This window comes from Miniopterus schreibersii, assembly GCF_964146895.1.
Source record: "Miniopterus schreibersii genome assembly, chromosome: 1".
NCBI classification, from domain to species: domain Eukaryota; kingdom Metazoa; phylum Chordata; class Mammalia; order Chiroptera; family Miniopteridae; genus Miniopterus; species Miniopterus schreibersii.
This window is the reverse complement of record NC_138101.1, coordinates 22,522,966-22,540,356: the sequence shown is the minus strand read 5'-3', so window position 1 is coordinate 22,540,356 and position 17,391 is coordinate 22,522,966. Positions and strand designations below refer to the sequence as shown.

General features: G+C 38.4%; 1 protein-coding gene across 6 annotated transcripts in view; it reads left to right on the top strand.

Moving 5' to 3' along the window:
• Nucleotides 1-17,391, top strand: part of RBM47 (RNA binding motif protein 47) — a 137,711-nt gene that overhangs the window by 97,322 nt on the left and 22,998 nt on the right. For 3 of the 6 annotated variants that reach the window (XM_081123506.1, XM_081123507.1, XM_081123510.1), the window contains one exon: nt 8,014-8,136. The exons of 1 other annotated variant lie outside the window; for it this stretch is intronic. The gene's annotated coding sequence lies outside the window, so the exon portion shown is untranslated. Of the gene's footprint in view, nt 1-1,196; nt 1,269-8,013; nt 8,137-17,391 lie in introns of those variants that run through there. 2 more of the 6 variants (XM_081123511.1, XM_081123508.1) reach the window with 2 other exon arrangements.

Genomic DNA, 17,391 nt, shown 5'->3' with positions numbered 1-17,391 from the left:
TGTATTACTGGCGAGTAATAAAACTGTCTCTTTTTAAAAATATAGGTAGATACATAGATTTAAAACTTTTTCACTCTGGCCTTTTTACGTCCCCTCTAGGCTACTTCAAATTGCTATAGCTTACAGAATTTACCAAGGTTAACAACTGCAGAATAACCACTAAGGGAAAGCTGGAGACCACCACTTTGATATTTTTGTTTTAGGAAGAGTTACAAGATTTGCTTCTCTCTTGATATGCCGTGGAGCTCATTTTATTCCTGGTTCAGGAGTTCTCTAATCCCAGGTGTCACAAGGCTTTCAGGAGCCCCCCTGCATCCTTCTGCCCCCATCCCCGACCTCCCCACTGCCTGGACCTAAGTGCTTGAAAGGAGCGTATTTACTCTGCCGAAGGGCCCCAGGTCCTTCCCATCGGTTGTCATGTGCAGGCTGTTTTGGTATCACCACTCCCTTCTCTCTCTTTCTACACCCCTTCTACTGTTCTCCACTTTTTACCAGTAAATCCATTTCCAGCTCCAAGTGGATAAAGTAAAACAAGATGAATGTTCAGTTGATGTGTTATTTTTGCCTGTACTCTTTTCCTTCCAGGCTTATCATAAACATGATTGTCGGTAGTGATTAGGAGGGAAGGTAAAGTGTACTCACTCCAGCCCACACCCCAGAAATGTAAGAAAAAAGCAGTATTTGCTAAAACTGTAACATTTCTAAGAAACCCATAGTAACATACATTTTTTTTTAATACTGTCTATATGCCAAGAAATTTCCTAAGCACTTTACACGTATTTTCCCTTCAGCCCCCATCACGAGCCTGGTGAAGTAGGAATTCTCTTTCTTGTCTCGTCCAGCAGCACAGGTAGCCGGCGCCCATCATTCTAGGAAGGTGCATTTAAAAAATCATTTGTTTCCTTTTAGTCAATACTGGTGTTTGAATAAAATATTTTGGTTAAATTTCCTTCTCTGTGGAATGCCAGAGCTTCTGTCTTCGGTAGCATTTCCTTTCGTTACAGTAGCACTTCCATGAAGTTTTCGGGCTGCTGGTGAGCATTTCATAACTTCAGTGTTAACACCTCCCTCTCCCCACTCAGAGCTCACTCCAGGTGCCCTTAGCAAATGACTCCCAAGGCGTTTAAGTGGCCAAAGCTCGTTGACCAATGAGGACACGTGTGTCGTGTTATCAGAGTTACGCAGTTCCTGGGATCAGGAGCGAAGGTTGCTTAAGCAAAGCTTTTGTTACTATTAGCCTGTCGCATCCAGATTTCAGGACTGGAAAGGTAGGGGACACCTTATTTGTTTTAATTGTACAAGAGGAGGAGATGGTTGTGTTTTGTTAAAGTAATTTAGATCGGGTCGAATGAATACATGAGCCGTTTTGTTTATTTTTAATTGAAGGCAAAAGAAAAAAAGTGATGTTGGTGAGAATTTCAAATGCTGTACCGTTTATCTTACTAGCAGCAAAACCAAAATTCTTAAGTTACGAACATTTTTTTAAAAGATCAGTTCATCTGGCAGCTCTTTACTATACACTATAGAAGCTAGGACTTTACAAAGTTATTATTTCATACATTGCTGCTGTTTCGACTGCGAGATAAAAAGCAGGATTTATCAATAAGGTCCACAGTTGTTTTCCACAGACATTCCAGATTCAGTCTCTAAAGGAGAAATCTATGATTTTAAGCTATGAGATAATGAAAAATTTTTTTAAGTTAATAGAATTAGCATTACGATAATTATCATATAAAGGTCAGCCACAATGCCGTTTTCTCTGAGAAAAGTTTTGGTATAAGAAGACTCCTGTATCAATCACTTTTTCAAAGTAAGGTTTATGAAACAATCAGTTACCTGTAGATTATATGCTTTAAAGACTACAGAAAAGTTTCACTTTCATTAAAAAGAGTAGTTATATTTTATGTGCTGTTTGAGATTTGTTCTAATATTATCTCAAAGAAACAAGAGAAATGGAATCATTTGCTTCTTTCTACCTGGAAATGGAGCAGTTTGAATAGCATTCAAAGCTAATCCTCAAAAGAAAAACCTTCCTCATTATGAATAAAATGATAAACCAATGTTACAATGAAGTGTATACATAAAAAATGTATGCCGTTATTGTCATTAGCCTACATCTAATGTTTAGTAGTAGAAGTAAATTTGGGTTCGAAGAAAAGTGTAACTGGTTTCCTATTATTGCTTTTCCCCCAAAGATGGCTTAATATGGGTTGTATTTTATAACAGAAGTTAGATAATACGTTTGTTTATTTTTGTCTAATTTGTAAAGAGAATTTTTTTGTCTAATTTGTAAAGAGAATTTTTTTAGTGCACATATCACTGAATATAAATGCCCAAAGATTTAAGTTATTTCAGATTCCTCCTTTTCTTATTATTTTTATATACTATTTAAAAGTCTTGCATCCTGAAACTTTCTACGTTTATTAGATTTTTTCCAAATGCCATCTTATGGTAAGCCACTCTCAAGATCCCCCTCACAGCCTCTCACTCTGTTTGGCTCCTTGGGGGAGGGAGATGGGGTTGACCAACAGTCAGGGAGTTAACTATTCACAGCAGAGAAGCCCTGCTAGCCATCTTCTCCAGCACAAGTAAATGCTGTTTCTCAATTCCAAGCCAAGGGTCAAAGGTTTTAGACTAACTTCACAGATCAGAGGTCAGGCATGAATTGCTGCAATTTGTAGTTCAATTCTGCCGATATGACAGAATTTCACAGCTATGATGATTGCTTTTTTTCCACTTCTGCACACAGGCCAGGCCAGGCAGTTAACAGCGTAATTTGTACAAGTCAGCCCTTGGCACCCGAGTTTAATGAGTAACTAGCTGGTGCCTTAGGTTTCACTGGTACAAGGTGCATATTATAAAAAGGGTCAAATGTTAATGCACCAAGACGGGGTGGGGGTGGGGGTGGGGAGTGATAGCTCAATAACCACCACCTGTGAATCATATGTAAAGAATTAGTAATTTGTATTTATTTTTAAAATCCTGTTTCTGTGGCGTGAATGTTAGTATGTTCATTTTCTTTGCTGCTAAAGAGGTAGATAATTTTTTAAGTGTAGCAAGAAAGAATGGTCTGATTAGAGATTATTGACTGAGCAGTAGAAAGTGAAATTGCAGGTTCTGTTTACTCCTTTTGTGGGTCTCTGAGGTTTCTCAAAAGCTTTCCAAAATGGGACAGGTTTTCAAGAATCTAGGGAACAAATTGGATAACCAGGGAGTTCTGAACCTAAGATATTTATGATATCCGGCATTCTCCTCAACAAAAAAATTAAACTCTTATATTTCTAACCCAGGTTGAAATTATCTTTTACTGCTTAAAGTTGAATACTGGGACTCTTGAGAAAGAAATTCTTTGACAGTGGGCCTTGACAATCCATGGGTTTGCCATTCACAGTTTTGAGCCATAAATGACTCTAAAGCTGCAATATAAATACATATAATTCACCATTTTTGTTATAGCACAACTTTACTCTTCCAGACTCGGGTGCAGAAGCAATTGGAATTTTCCATGGAGCAGAATAGTTAAGAGCACAGATTCTGGTCTCAGACCTCCTGAGTTTGAATTCCAGCCCATCACTTTCAGCTAAGGGGCCTTAGCCAATGGGCAGCTTCCCTGTGCCTTAGTTCCCTCATCCCCAGAATGAAAATAACCATAGAATTTGCTTCATGGGATTGTGGTAGTGATTAAATAAAACAGTACCTGGTGCATAGTAAGCACTCACTGAATGTCATCTGTTGTTAACACTATTAATATTATTGTATCATGTAGCTTGTGAATAAGCCCAGCCTACCCCATACGTCATCCCAAGTTGGCTTCGTCTTGGTCTTTGCTCCATTCATGTCATTAGGGACACCACATATGGCATAGTTGGACAAGTTTTAGTCTAGCACTCTTTTAGATGCTATCTTTTCCCCCACTAGCTGACTTGCTGTTGCACGTGAAAGCTGTAAAAAGAGAGAAATCCAAACCATCTGGTTTCCTTTCCAAGTTGTTTTCATTCTGTCCTTCGGTGAGAAACATTTGAGTTAAAAGAAATTCATGAGTGATACCACACCAGGGGCTAATTTTATCCCTGATGATATGTATTATACTTACTAGGACTCATGCTTTCCAGAAATGCCAAAAATGAAAATCTTAAAAAGTAAATTTTTCATTCCATTTCTTCCCTTTATTCCCAAGGCACTTAGAAGTAGCATTTGAATAAAAACGTAATTTTTACTACCAGGGACAATATAAAAATTATGTGCTTAGCATTAAAAAGGTAGTATAACATCTCACATTAGTCAAAAAATTAAGCACCTACTGGGTGCTAGGATGGGGTGTGGGACACGGGTTATAGTAGTGAATCAAACCTAGATCTGTTATACCAAGTATTGTAAGGGGGTTAAACCAAATAAAATGGCCAGTAGTCTACCGTTTCTGTCCTCCTTCAGCTTCATGTGATTCGGCCTCATGTTATTGAGGAGTGCTGTGAGGGATTATAGGACGTTACAGGAACGTATCTCGGGCTCCAGGGATGACTTCGAGGGTGAGCTTTAAGGATGAGTGTAAGCTGGTTAGGCAGGGGCGCTGGCGAGGGTTGGAAGCGTTAGGAACAGCTTGTGTAAGAGGGAAAGTGACACAGGATGAGGCTGACAGAAGGAGCCAGTCTTCCTTTATTTATTTGTTTGTTTTCCAAAGTCTTCCTTATAGGACCTACAAAGAATATTGACTTTATCCTACGGCAGTGGGAAGATTGTTTAGAGGCTTAAGCAGGAAGGTGATATGATCAAATTGTGTGTTTTTAAAAGGTCACCTTTCCTGCCTTGGGAGCTACATTGACTGCAGTGGGCAAGAGCAGATGGGACAGAGTCAGTTGAGAGGCTCCTGCCAGCATCCAGGCAGGAACTGGTGGTTGGCAGTTTGCAAAGTGCTTTCAAATGTGCTATCTTATTTTATCACTGTAATAGTTCTTCCCTGAGGTGTTAATACCAGCTTCAGTCCAATGGCATGCCCATGGTGAGCTGGCGCCGGTGGCAGTGAGAACTAGAACTCTGTTATCTCACTCTTGCCCCGTGGTCTCCTGGTAGCATTAGGCCCACGTACCAGCATCGCTGGGTGTGCACAGTTGGTTTCTCTTAAGAAAGGATTTGCTTTTAAGAAACAGAACTCTCATTCCGTGGGGTGGAGGGTGGGGATGAAAGGGTTACTTTGTTAGCCTAGGGTTATGACTGAGAGTTGAAAGCAAGCAGAATGTGACCTGGAACTTAATATTGAACTAGAGCATCTTTTTGGAAAAAATACATATATTCATTTCATGTATTTATTTCCTGCCTCATCCCCAAAATGGACTTGATACAACTTTCAAAACTACATATGGTACAACAAGAACAGAAGGTAAAAAGTCAGGGCAGGCACATTAAGATGATGCCACAGGTATCTTAAGTCCACCAAACATTTGCTGAAGAGAGAATCATAATCAACTCTAAGATTCATATACCCCAAAATAAAAACAAGCCAAGTGTTCTACTCAGAACAGCTTTTCCTTCTACTGGAATCTAGAAAAATTTCCCCATTGGGTCTTCATAAAGACTCTATGCTATAGCAAGCAATATCCATACCTGTTTTACAAAATGAGTGAGGGGATTGGAGTGAGTTAATTAACCCAATTCATGTCTGGAGGCCATTTCTTATTAGTATACCAAGTTATGCGACCATTGATAAAAGTTTCCTCCACAGTAAAATCAAAGATTTGGACTAGAGCTGGACTTCTCAAAGTGGGTGCCGTGGGGTACCTAATAATGTGTCAGGAGGAGTGTGAAGCCACAGGACAAAGTGGCATATGGGTTGTGTTTGAAGATTTTTATGACAAAACAACATTAAAATTGTTATGAAATGTGTTTGGAGTCGTTCTGGAAACAAACAACTGAACCTAAGTGTTTCATTTGGGGGAAGTTTTCTGTTTCTTGAACAGCCACGAGAGGCACATCAATAGCCCTTCTTTCCTTCATAAAGATATAATAAAAAACTATGTTAAAACCTATCATTTTATTAATATGTTAATAGTTTTCAATTCATGGAGTTTACGTGTCCATTGCCATGATCCTATTTTTTAAAGGGGGAAATTTTGCCATTATGTGAAAAGAGAAAACTCACAACTGTGCACAAACAGTACTTGCCAGAATGGTGCTTGATAAATATTTTCTCTGTTCTCCATACAGTTCTGCAAGGAATTATCTCCACTTTTATGGATGTGGAAACTGAGGCTCAGAAAAGTTGAATAAATTTGTCTGGATTCACTTAGCTAGTAAATGAATAGTGCAGGAGTCTACATTTCATTTTGTTGCCAGCGTAGGGTAGGATTAATTTCAGGATGCAACTTGTACATTTGCATATTTATTTTTCCTTAACAAACATCATGATGTTGATCATAAGGTGTTATCCAGGATGCAGCATTTAGGAAATCATCGTAACAGACCTGGGTGTAGGTTATATACTTTGAGCAGTAGTTTAACAGCTGTTACTTTATGATTTATTAGGGTTTGGTGCTCTCCCTCCCCCCCAGTAAATCATTGATAAAAATGATTAAAATCGGCTCCTGGTTTGGTCTTATTGCGTGTGTTCCCATCAGGTTGTGGATCCCATTGAATGCTTTGCCAGTCATTGCAATATAAAGATAGTTACAACAGAATAATTTTGGAGCTGCAACTATCTTTAGAGGCCATTTAATCAGCCGGTTCCAAACCGTGCTCTCTGTAGTCCAAACGGTCCTGCGGGGGCCCCCACAGCCCCTGTGGGCGGTGGAGCAGAATCGGTAGTGAGCTGGAGGGCCCTCCCCATATCATCCCCCTCCTCCACTTCAGCCAGCTCCTGTTTTCTCAGTTTTGTTTCTGCATCGAGATACATTTTTGGTGGAAGAAAGCATGCTACACCTAAAAAAAATGAAGCAAAACAAATATTAAAACCGTTTGAAAACTACCAGTCATCCAACTCCTAATTTTCTTCAAGGGAACAAACTTTGGCTCAAATAAGTGAAGTGATTTGCCCAAGAACACAGAAAAAGGCACAGCAGAGCCAGGATTAAAACTATCAAACCATCAGATTCTACATTTTAAATATATACGATCATATTTGTCAATTTATTTCTCAATAAAGTTGGGAAAAATTAAAAAACAAAACAAAAACTAGTCTTCTAGCCCCCCAGTCTGGTCCTGCAGCCACTGTGCCATATTGAATCTTAGGGGGCTCTGTGAGGGCTCTCGGTAGTTGGGAGGGAATATTCTTAAAGTTGGGCAGATTATGTATCCAGATGTGAAATATAGGTAAAAGTTTTGTGCTTAGGATATACTTTAATGTCTCATCCAAAATTCCCTTATCTTGAACTCTTAAGTCTACTAAATTTGAATATTTTCTATGTCATGACTTTAAAGGTCCTTTATCCTAGGACCCCCAAATCCTATGGGACTTTCCATGCAAAGAACATTCTCAGCAGAATCTCAGCTGCACATTTTAGGGCAGAATATCAAGTCACTTTGATAGCAACTCTCATCAGTTGGCAGTGATGGTGGTTCCTGTTGCAGTGGTCTTGGGACCCTCTCTGGATTCAGCAGGAAAAAGTGTGGTGATCTATCAGTGATGTGTAGCAAAGCCCCCAAGTGGGGACGGGGGCCCATGAGTTAGATTTACCATCCCTGTAAAGGGAACCACCTCATTTTTTAAGGGTCTGTAAGCATAAAATATAGGCTATATCTGTGTTCCTTCCTAAATATGTATTGTTCATCTTCGAGTCATGGGTGCTCTAAAGAAGGCAGAGGGGAAAAATAAGAAGTGGAAGAAACTGGTCATTTTCATATTCCTGTTCCCTGTTCAAGGGCAGGAAGAAGAAAAGGGGTTGCGTTCCTTGGTTTGTAGAGAACATGATAGAGTAATGGCAGTCCATTTTTTGAAGAAAATGCTCCAAATTTCTAACGCATGTATGAAAATTATATTGAAATAGAAAACATTTCTAGCTTTTTTTTTTTTTTTTTATCCATAAGATCTGCCTTAAAGGGCACTCCGAAAATTGAACTGAGAAGCCCCAAGCAAGCTGCCTGAATTTCCCTGCGTGTTCCCGCTCTACATCCTGTAAAGGACCAGACAAGTCAAATTGGTGGTTTTTGGTGAGTACACCAGCTGTGTCCTTAAGGAAAAACATAAATTTTCATTCCTGTTGACCGAGTTATCTGCTACTTAGCGTGCACCTGGTATGTCGTTATGTGGCAACAGGAGCGGTTATACAGAGTAAGTCATTTTGAACCCACAACATAAATCCTTATTTCTTTGTTTCGTTTACATCTTTGTGGCTTAAGAGGAAAAATATTGCTGCCATACGCATGTGTGAGCATCTTAGGAAATAAGAGGTGAGGAATAATTATGTATTGCTTATAGTTTGTCTTTTGCACTCTCCCAACAGGGGTCAAGGGTATTTCAATCAGCATTGTTTTCTGAAAGGGCTGGACACAAGGAAGGGTCCTTTGTATAAGCTATGGAAGATGATTATATTTTCTTGAACAGTCCTCATTCCTTTTCTAATTTGTTTCCTCACTTGTCATATAAAGTAAAAGTAATTGTCATGTCAGACTCTAACTCATGGCAGTCCAGTGAATTACAACATATGTAAATACACTTTGACAACTCCATAATTCTCTACAGGTAGAAGGTAGTATTCTGTGGCTGATCATTTTAAGCACACTGTGGCAGGGATGGGAAGCATAAAAGAGAGGTCATGTGTATCGTCTTCATCTGGAACCCTGCGTGGCCAGCCCTCCCCAGTCGCAGCCACAGCCCTCACATAGATCTGAAAGGTAAAGGCAATAGATCTTGTATGTCAGGGAGGGGTCCTAGTGACGCTGATGTGCCCAAAAACTCCTCACCCCCAACCCCATCCCGAAAGTTCCTTCTTTTCATATCCTCTAGGGTGGAATCTGAACTGAATCAGGAACTTGGAGAGCTGATTTTTTTTTTTTAATTATAATTTTTTTCTTTTTTTAAAAGCATACTTATTAAAGGAAACCTAGAAAAATAAAGCAACAATATAAAATTACTTAAAATCCCACATACCAAAGAAACCGCAATTAACATTACGGTCTATTTTTTCCTTTTTCATTGTTTTAAATATTTCATATACATTATAAAATATGATTTTACAAAGTTAACATAGTTGAGAACATGAAATTAATATTCTAGTCTACAACTATCCCATAATTTATTTAGCCATTTCCATACTGTTGAAAGCTATGTTTGTTACTCACAATAGTAAATACAGGCTATTCTATTCATTACATTATGTTATAAATACCACTGTAGTGAACATAATTGGCTATAAATTTTACTTGTGTCACTGATTATTTTCTTGGGGTGAATTTCCCTAAATGGAACCACTGGACTAATGAGAATGAACACTGTAAAGCCCTGGATATATTCCAACTGTCCTCCAGAAATGTGCCAAATTATATTTGTCCTCTCGTAACATATGACACTGTTCGTTTCACTGCATGCATGTGATGATTGCGTTCTATCGCTTTAAGAAAGTTTAAAAATCAAATATTTCTACGGAAGCTCAGGAAATAAAAACCTATTTCCGCCCCCTGGCCCACCCCAGCCTTAACCAGTATCAGGTCCCTGCAGTAGAAGACAGTGTCATTGGATTGGCATTGTGTTTCAGTAGCAATTTCTCAGACCTGTTTATGGGGAAAGCATGTGTGAGCTTGTGGTCATTCGCTGGGTATTTGTTATCACCGCCTCTGTTCATTCTGTACTGTGTCCTTCAGGAGAACAGAGGAACACCCTTTCATTGTGAGAAGCTTCATTCAGTCGGGAGTCCAAACAGCAAACTTAATACTTATCCTCGGATAGGTCATTTACCCTCTCAAGGCCTGTTTCTTCTTTAAAGTGAGAGGCTCAGTCTGTCTGTATCTCAAGAGTGTCTGAAGTGGTCATTAGTAAACAGCGGTGAGTGCACATGGGGTGAAAACAACAGTAAAGGTCATTATGTAGGTTTCTGAACTTGACCGCGGACACCGTGATGTTCTGTCACTTCCGTTCTCCAGCAGTGAAAGCACATCACTTTAGGACAGAAATTAGGAGAATTTTTCAAGTTATTTTTTTTTAAGTGTGAAAGTAAATAGGAAAATCCTTCACTATGGCCTCTAAGGTTTCCTTTAGCTCTGACATCTATAATTCATAAATAACAGATAAGCTACCAAAGACTAAGCACCCCCAAAGCAAAGGAAAGGCCAGTGGGCTTCACAGAAGGGTTTGTATAATCATGACTAGAATTTAAAGGTGACAGATTCTACAGATTAGTTCTGTCTGATCTTCATCTTCACTCCAGTACTAGTTGCCCTCCGCCCCCCGCCAAACACACACTGAAAGACGACACTTGCACTGTTCATGGGTTTTTATCAGATTTTCAAGCTTTGGAACACACCAAACAGGTTTAAGGGGTAAATAAAATAACGAATATTTAGCTATCCTTCACCATTACCACCTACACCTGCCAGAAATGTTAGAATTGTGTGACTAAACTACTGAGCAATTTCAGGGAGACTGGGCAAACTTTGTGAGAAAACCTGCCACCTTCCAAGTGGTCTTTCTGATGTAGATTGCCCCTTGCATATTAATATAGAGTAGGTACTTCATAAATATTTTTTGGATTCCTCTCTACTCTTTTTTTTTTTTTTTTGCCACTTTGTAATACTGGTTTGCTTTGTACTTTAAAATATATATATTTACATTTATGTTGGGACAACTTCCAAAATCTAAAAGCACAAAGGAATTGTAATAGTTCCCCAAACTGGCTCTAATCTTAATCTTGGAACAACATGGACACTTTTTTTTTTTAAATATATCTTTACTGATTTCAGAGAGAGGGAGGGAGAGAGAGACAGAGAGATAGAAACATCAATGATGAGAGAGTTGTCATTGATAGTCTGCCTCCTGTATGCCCCCAACTGGGGATCAAGCCCACAACCCAGGCCTGTGCCCTGACCAGGAATCGAACTGTGATCTCCTGGATCCTAGGTCGATGTTCATCTGCTGAGCCATGCCCGGCTGGGCCGGACACTTTTTGACTGTATCTCATACAGGGAAAAAGTCTCATTTGCTAATATATTGGTCATTTGTCTCTCTTTGCAATTTGAATTGCAAACATGAAGAAAAAGCTATAGCACCTAGAGCATCATTTTTCTAATCATTTCCCCACCTTCTCATAAAAATCTGCATTCTTTTTATTTCATATAATAACTCTGCTTATTTTCCAGGACTCTCTTGTTATTTATTGTGGTAAAATATATATAACATAATATTTACAATTTTAACCATTTTTAGGAGTACAGTCCAGGAACATTAAATACATTCACATTGTTGTGCAAATACCACCATTCATCTCCAGAACTTTTTCATTTTCCCAAACGGAAACTTTGTACCCATTAAACACTAACTCCCCATTCCTCCCTCCCCTCTGCTCCTGGCAACCACCTTTCTACTCCCTGTTTCTATGAATTTGATTATTCCAGGTATTTCATATAAGATGAATTATACAACACTTGTCATTTTGGGTCTGGCTTATTTCACTTAGCACAGTGTCTTCATGGTTTATCCATGTTGTTGCATGCGTCAGAATTTCCCTTTAGAGGCCGAATAATATTTTGTTGTGTATATATAACCATATTTTGTTCATCCATGCATTGATGGACATTTGGGTTATTTCCACCTTTTGGCTATGTGGATAATAATGCTATGATCTTGGGTGTACAGATATCTGTTTGACTCCCTGCTTTCAGTTCTTTTGGGTATATATCCTATAGTGGAATTGGTGGATCATATGATAATTCTATGTCTAAGTTTTTAAGGGACCGCTTTAGTTTTCCATGGCAGCTGCGCCATTTTACATTCCCATGACCAATGCACAAGGGTTCCATTTCTCCACATCCTTACCAGCACTTGTTATTTTGGTTTTATTTTGTTTGTTGTTGTTGTTTTTAAAGTAGTAGCCATCCTAATGAGTATGAAGTGGTATATCATGGTGGTTTCGATTTGTATTTCCCAAGTGATTAGTGATGTTGAGCATCTTTTCATATTCTGGTTGGCTATTTGGGTATCACCCTTTGGAGAAATGCCTATTCATCCCTTTGCCCGTTTTAAAATTGGCTGATTTGTTTTGTTGCTGTTGCAGTGTAGGAGTTCCTTGTGTATTCTGGATATTAATTCCTTAATATTTTAAGGGATTAGTTTCTCCCATCCCATCGGTTGCCTTTTCACTCTGTTGATAGTATCCTTTGATTCATACAGGTTTTTCAAAGAGGTACTTTTCAGTCCGCTGAGTCTCAGTGAAGATGTGTGTCAGCCAGTTAAGCACATGGCACACATTGACATCTAATGCTCATCCTCACTTATTTCTCTGCCTAGTGTCGGCTTTGGTGGTTTCGCAGCAGACAGGTGAGAGAAAGCTGAAGCAGTCGGGGAGCTAAGCGCTCAGCTGGTCAGCCCTTGTAACTAGGATGCAGCAGGGAGACTGCAGCTGGGGTCAGGACGCGCGTTTTGATGTAAACGTGCTGGATGAAACCCCCAGCAATAGAACAGCAGAGTCGATACCGCTTAGACTAAAAAGGGAAAAGTATATGTGTGATATGTATGTATGTCTTTTTAGCAGCAGAGGAAAAGAAGCAGGTCATGCCGCACTGAATGTGGCTGTGAATTATGGGCGACAGGCAATATTTATTTATTTTTGTACAAAAATTAATCTCTCCATGTTGCTTTAGAGAAACAAAACTTGTTTAGCCACATAAGCTGGATAGGTCTGCCTCGCCTTCACTTGGAGAACCTCGAGAGGTGAGAAGGACCCACCAGGCCCTGTAAACTGCCTCTCCTGGTGTCGCCAAGGCCAAAGGTCTGCGCCTGGCTGGCTGCCCTCTGATGGGTTTGGAGAGAACAGCCCACGAGAACATAACTCAGAGCTGCAGGATTCTCCACACGAATTAGATTCTCAACATTAGAACATGGTCTTAACAGTTGGGTGTCCAAATCGCAAATAAATTAGTGTTATATCTACTAAGACTCTGGCTTCAGGACCTATGAGAAACACACTGTGAGCCAATCCGCCCCCTCTTGGTTTTCAGGAGGACAGGTTTATGAGAGAGAAACCCCATTTGCTGCTGTAGGTCCTCATTTTCTCTTTGCCATAAAAGGGGATTTGGAGAAAGAGGAGATAACTAAGCCAAGTAAGTTTCTCCCATGCAGGTGGGATAAGATAAACCGTGCTTTCTGAAAACATTTTGCAAGACTGGTGTGGTATATTGTGTTTCCCTCGAAGCATTTGAAGTCATTTCACGCTTTATTAACCCAAAGAATATCCACTATTTTTCTTTGCAACTGGGAATAAATGACTAGCTAAATCAGGGACATTTTTACTGGTATATGAGTTTTTCAACTGAAATATTAGCTCAAGTGCACACAACAAAAGTACAGAATACGTAAGACATGAATGGCAGTCATAATCCAACACTAGTCCCAGGAGTTAATATACCTGGAAAATCATAAGCTTCCCAGCACTTGAACGTTTCATTCTAAATTCTCTGGGTTTCGTAGGACTGTGGATATGTAGGGTGTCCCAAAAAAATGTCTACACACTTTAACAGCTCAACTGATGTTTCTTTCTTTTCAGATTTAACCCATTGGAATTAATAATTATTCAAAGCCTGTATACATTTTTTTTGAGGACACCCTGTATTTTCTGTTCCTTTCCATTCTTAAAATTTAAGTCTACATTTCATGAGCTTCTTTCATTAATCTAGTTCTACTTTCCATGTAACTTTTATGTTCCCCCCGCCCCTCTTCTCCTCTGTAAATAAATATCTTTCCTCAGAATAGAACAACTTTGTCTTTTCCAAAGATCTTCAAATTCCACCTCAAAAAAATGGTAAATTTAGCATTTAAGTAATGTGTAATTGACAAACTCTTTTACCATCCCTAGTTTTAAATGATATTATTACTACATTTTGTTCAGATGGTGAATACCTGTTAAAAACTGGGGTGTGTGTGTTTTATTTAAACAATGATTAAAGCAAACAGCTAATCAGATGGTAGCATTGCTCTATGCCTATGCATTACTCTGGGGTACTTATTAACCAAGGTCATAGCATTATAAAAACAGTGGTCATACAAACACACTGCTGGACAAGTCTTGGAATGACTATTTGTGCACAGTCCTGGATGCAGGTAAACCACACAAGTTACATATAAATAGGTATATGAAAAAAAATTTTTCCAAAGCAATTTACTGGTAGTTATATATGATGATAAAACTATTTTTGTAATTGTATCCTGCCATGTTTCTTATAAAACACAATGCTCATTCATTGATTCTTTCATTCATTCCTCCCCTTATTGAAACATTCTTTCCTGCAGTGCTAGGCACTGGGGATACCAAAATAAGGGTCCCTGCCTTTGAAAAGCTTTGATCATAGCTAAAAAAACACACAAACATATTGCTTTAATTTTCTAATATAATTCAAACAGTGTAGAAGTGGAAATATCCTCAAGTATCTAAATCACTTCATAATAGGTGAATTTTACTTTTTCTGTTATTAAGGTAACATCTCTCTTAGACAGCCCCATTTCTAATAGAGTCCTTTGAAAAAACTGAAAAACAAATGAAGTTGATAAAACGTGCCGAGATATTCACAAATACCCATCACAGGTTCCTTCTCAGACCAATGAATGTGTGGTCTTACATTCTTTCCATGTTTTTATAATAAAGAATCAAGCTATTGGGTATGAGGGTTTAACCTTAGCCACCCTTTTGCTTAGAAGGACCTACCTCTTCCTTTGTTTCTCACAGTATACCAAAAAATAAAAATAAAAATATCTAAGTAGCACCAGGGAACAAAGCTAGAAAGCTAGGAAAGGGAGAACAACACTTAAACATTCAATGAATAAAAGCAAATGTATTTTCTGGGTTAGTTTCAAGTAGCATTTTTAATACATATTGTCTTTTGTCTCCCACTGGAAAGTTCACTTCCTTTTATATTTTTTCTCATAAAGAGCCTATTATAGTCATATTGTCATGAAATGTTGTGGTATTTGAAGATATTTTTAACTTCAGAAATACCTCACATTCAACTTAAACATTTATAGAAGAAAGCAACCCAGTATCTCAGTGTTGAGAGTATCCCTGGCCAAATGCTATTTCACTGTAACCACTGCCTTGAGGCATCCTAGTCAGTGAAATACAGGGACATCAACATTAATAGGATCTGTTTTTTCTGTGGTAGCAGATATTGTTACACAGTCACAACTGAAATGACTAATGTTAACCAAACCAAATCTGAAGGTCACACCTAAAACTGAAGCCAATGTTTGACTGTGTCACTCTATTTCAGAGCCTTTGTTTGAGGACAGGCAATTTGTCATTTTTCTTACAAAGAGACCTGTGATATTCTTGTATACTACTCTTTGACACCACCAGAAGGTAATAAAGGAACATATCTTGTAGAGTATGTACTCATGTGTAATATGACATTGTAATAATAGACCATACTAATACTGCATTACTACTTGCAAACTACCAGTATAGTTTGAAATTGGGAAGAAAAGCACTTACACATCATAAAGACTAAAAGCTTATATTTGGCAAAGTTCACTTTCCAAATCTGTTTTGGCATAAATTCAAGAAATCAAACAAATGAAAAATATCCTTTACAGACAAATTCTAGAATTTTAAAAAAGCTATTTATATGTGGATCTCTACTGTATATGGACTATCTGGATTTGGCTTTGTTTCAAATATAAGCAGACTCTACTGTCAAGTAGAAGTTAAACTAGAGACTGTCACCCCAAAGATGAGGCTTCTTTATTAAATTATAATCCCAAATTTACTATTATCTCATTGTTTTCAGCTAAACACATGATCACTTTTGTTCTCAGTTTCTTCATCAAGAAAATGGGACTGATACTTTTGCATAGTGTTGTAGGTATACAGGGTGTCCGCCAAAAATGTAGACACACTCTAACAGCTGATAGCTCAATTTTGAAAATGAAATATATTTTAATAAACACTGACTTTATAATTATTCAAAGTGTGTGTATACATTTTGGGGGGATACCCTGTATATACATACACAGGGAAAGTACATAAAGGGAAGATAGATAATATACGGATAGATAACTTGAATCAGACTCTAAATGACATGGAGGACTTCGGTCTAAAGAAATCCCTTTACGAATTAAAGAATATATATATATATGTGTTTAAATCCTCACCTGAGGATATTTTTTTCCATTGCTTTTTCAGAGAGAGTAGAAGAGAGGGAGGGAGAAGGAGAGAGAGAGAGATGGGGGGGGGGAGAGAGGGGTGAGAGAGACATTGACTGGTTGCCTCCCGCACATGCCCCGACTGGGAACTGGGAGCGAACCCACAACCGAGGTACATTCCCTTGACTGGGAATAGAACCTGAGACCTTCGGTGTGCAGGCCGATGCTCTAACCACTGAGCCACACCAGCCAGGGCTAAAGACTATTTTTATAATAAAGAGAATCATTCATGAAACTGCCAATTCCCATATTCAAATGCTGGCACATAAAATTTTTCTGAGAATATTATGCCTAGGTTTCTTTCCCAAACCTCTTTTGATAATTTTAATATCTCATAGTTAATAAACAATATTTAGGACCTACTACATTCAGTGGGTAGGAACAAAACATCAGTGTAGGTATACTAAGTAGTATAAAAAATATAATATACAATTGGACAAATATCAAAAGAACATAGTATTTGCTTTTTGTGTAAGCATGGGTTTTAAAATGCATCATTATAATCACACATTTCACATGTACAGTGACTTTTTTAAATAACAGTTTATTAAATTAATTGGGGTGACAATAGTTAATATGAACATAAAGATTTCAGGTGTGGGTTTCTATGTTAGAGATCTGTATATTGCTCTATGTGCCCACCACCCAAAGTCATATCTTCTCCCGTCGTTATATAGTAAGACGCCCTTCACCCCCACCCCCTTCCCTCTGGCAACCACCACACTGCTGTTAGTGTCCACAAGTTCCAGTTTTATATCCCACATAGGAGTGAAATCATATGGTTGTATAGCGTCTTAAAGCACTTTTCCCTATAAATATAGAAGGTACTAGTATATAAGTTCCCTTCCAGTTCGTCTACAACTTTTTGGAAGTAAATTCCCTAAGGTTCTTTAACTTTTGAAATTATATTGTCAAGCAGAAACTTTGTGATTCTGAGCTGTGATTACTATATAGTTCTCCACAAAGAGAAGATCCTTGGAAAACATCTGTTTGCACCAACTGAGATAATGATGATACAGAGATTTGAGCATTTACTGTAGCCAAGTACTTTTCTGTGTCTTTCA